We start from the raw sequence: 3877 nt of genomic DNA, 5'->3' as shown, positions 1-3877 counted from the left end.
TATCATGTTAAAATGAAACATGTTGAAATGTAACATTTTATCATGTTAAAATGAAACATGTTAAAATGTAACATTTTATCATGTTAAAATGCAACATGTTAAAATGTAACATTTTATCATGTTAAAATGAAACATGTTAAAATGTAACATTTTATCATGTTAAAATGCAACATGTTAAAATGTAACATTTTATCATGTTAAAATGCAACATGTTAAAATGTAACATGTTAAAATGAAACATGTTAAAATGTAACATTTTATCATGTTAAAATGAAACGTTAAAATGTAACATTTGATCATGTTAAAATGAAACATGTTAAAATGTAACATTTTATCATGTTAAAATGAAACATGTTAAAATGTAACATTTTATCATGTTAAAATGCAACATGTTAAAATGTAACATTTTATCATGTTAAAATGCAACATGTTAAAATGTAACATTTTATCATGTTAAAATGCAACATGTTAAAATGTAACATTTTATCATGTTAAAATGCAACATGTTAAAATGTAACATATTAAAATGTAACATGTTAAAATGTAACATTTTTTAATGTAACATTTTTAAATGAAACGTAAAAATGTAACATTTTATCATGTTAAAATGAAACAAGTTAAAATGAAACATTTTATCATGTTAAAATGCAACATGTTAAAATGTAACATTTTATCATGTTAAAATGCAACATGTTAAAATGTAACATTTTATCATGTTAAAATGCAACATGTTAAAATGTAACATTTTATCATGTTAAAATGCAACATGTTAAAATGTAACATATTAAAATGTAACATGTTAAAATGTAACATTTTTTAATGTAACATTTTTAAATGAAACGTAAAAATGTAACATTTTATCATGTTAAAATGAAACAAGTTAAAATGTAACATTTTATCATGTTAAAATGCAACATGTTAAAATGTAACATTTTATCATGTTAAAATGAAACATGTTAAAATGTAACATTTTATCATGTTAAAATGAAACATGTTAAAATGTAACATTTTATCATGTTAAAATGAAACATGTTAAAATGTAAAATTTTATCATGTTAAAATGAAACATGTTTAAATGTAACATTTTATCATGTTAAAATGAAACATGTTAAAATGTAACATTTTATCATGTTAAAATGAAACATGTTAAAATGTAACATTTTATCATGTTAAAATGAAACATGTTAAAATGTAACATTTTATCATGTTAAAATGAAACATGTTAAAATGTAACATTTTATCATGTTAAAATGCAACATGTTAAAATGTAACATTTTATCATGTTAAAATGCAACATGTTAAAATGTAACATATTAAAATGTAACATGTTCAAATGTAACAATTTAAAATGTAACATTTTATCATGTTAAATCGCAATATGTTAAAATGTAACATTTTATCATGTTAAAATGCAACATGTTAAAATGTAACATTTTACTATGTTAAAATGCAACATGTTAAAATGTAACATATTAAAATGTAACATGTTAAAATGTAACATTTTAAAATGTAACATTTTTAAATGAAACATGTTAAAATGTAACATTTTATCATGTTAAAATGAAACATGTTAAAATGTACCATTTTATCATGTTAAAATGCAACATGTTAAAATGTAACATTTTATCATGTTAAAATGAAACATGTTAAAATGTAACATTTTATGATGTTAAAATGAATTTTATCATGTTAAAATGAAACATGTTAAAATGTAACATTTTATCATGTTAAAATGAAACATGTTAGAATGTAACATTTTATCATGTTAAAATGAAACATGTTAAAATGTAAAATTTTATCATGTTAAAATGAAACATGTTTAAATGTAACATTTTATCATGTTAAAATGCAACATGTTAAAATGTAACATTTTATCATGTTAAAATGCAACATGTTTAAATGTAACATATTAAAATGTAACATGTTAAAATGTAACATTTTATGATGTTAAAATGGAAAATGTTAAAATGTAACATATTAAAATGTAACATGTTAAAATGTAACATTTTAAAATGTAACATTTTTAAATGAAACATGTTAAAATGTAACATTTTATCATGTTAAAATGAAACATGTTAAAATGTAACATTTTATCATGTTAAAATGCAACATGTTAAAATGTAACATTTTATCATGTTAAAATGAAACATGTTAAAATGTAACATTTTATGATGTTAAAATGAATTTTATCATGTTAAAATGAAACATGTTAAAATGTAACATTTTATCATGTTAAAATGAAACATGTTAGAATGTAACATTTTATCATGTTAAAATGAAACATGTTAAAATGTAACATTTTATCATGTTAAAATGAAACATGTTAAAATGTAACATTTTATCATGTTAAAATGCAACATGTTAAAATGTAACATTTTATCATGTTAAAATGCAACATGTTAAAATGTAACATTTTATCATGTTAAAATGAAACATGTTAAAATGTAAGATTTTATCATGTTAAAATGAAACATGTTAAAATGTAACATTTTATGATGTTAAAATGAAAAATGTTAAAATGTAACATTTTATCATGTTTAAATGAAACATGTAAAAATGTAACATTTTTAAATTTAACATTTTATCATGTTAAAATGAAACATGTTAAAATGTAACATTTTATCATGTTAAAATGCAACATGTTAAAATGTAACATTTTATCATGTTAAATTGCAACATGTTAAAATGTAACATTTTATCATGTTAAAATGCAACATGTTAAAATGTAACATTTTATCATGTTAAAATGCAACATGTTAAAATGTAACATATTAAAATATAACATGTTAAAATGTAACATTTTTTAATGTAACATTTTTAAATGAAACATGTTAAAATGTAACATGTTATCATGTTAAAATGAAACAAGTTAAAATGTAACATTTTATCATGTTAAAATGCAACATGTTAAAATGTAACATTTTATCATGTTAAAATGCAACATGTTAAAAAGTAACATTTTATCATGTTAAAATGAAACATGTTAAAATGTAACATTTTATCATGTTAAAATGAAACATGTTAAAATGTGACATTTTATCATGTTAAAATGAAACATGTTAAAATGTAACATTTTATCATGTTAAAATGCAACATGTTAAAATGTAACATTTTATCATGTTAAAATGCAACATGATAAAATGTAACATATTAAAATGTAACATGTTCAAATGTAACATTTTAAAATGTAACATTTTAAAATTTAACATTTTAAAATGTAACATTTTATCATGTTAAAATGCAACATGTTAAAATGTAACATTATATCATGTTAAAATGCAACATGTTAAAATGTAACGTATTAAAATGTAACATGTTAAAATGTAACATTTTAAAATTTAACATTTTTAAATGTAACATTTTAAAATGTAACATTTTAAAATGAAACATGTTAAAATGTAACATTTTATCATGTTAAAATGCAAAATGTTAAAATGTAACATTTTATCATGTTAAAATGAAACGTTAAAATGTAACATTTTATCATGTTAAAATGAAACATGTTAAAATGTAACATTTTATCATGTTAAAATGAAACATGTTAAAATGTAACATTATATCATGTTAAAATGAAACATGTTAAAATGTAACATTTTATCATGTTAAAATGCAAAATGTTAAAATGTAACATTTTATCATGTTAAAATGAAACGTTAAAATGTAACATTTTATCATGTTAAAATGAAACATGTTAAAATGTAACATTTTATCATGTTAAAATGAAACATGTTAAAATGTAACATTATATCATGTTAAAATGAAACATGTTAAAATGTAACATTTTATCATGTTAAAATGCAACATGTTAAAATGTAACATTTTATCATGTAAAAATGCAACATGTTAAAATGAAACATTTTATCATGTTAAAATGCAA

Source organism: Macrosteles quadrilineatus, unplaced genomic scaffold (genome assembly GCF_028750875.1).
Source record: "Macrosteles quadrilineatus isolate MER2022 unplaced genomic scaffold, UCM_ALF_1.0 Scaffold_117__1_contigs__length_322204, whole genome shotgun sequence".
NCBI lineage: Eukaryota > Metazoa > Arthropoda > Insecta > Hemiptera > Cicadellidae > Macrosteles > Macrosteles quadrilineatus.
This window is presented reverse-complemented; position numbering follows the sequence as displayed.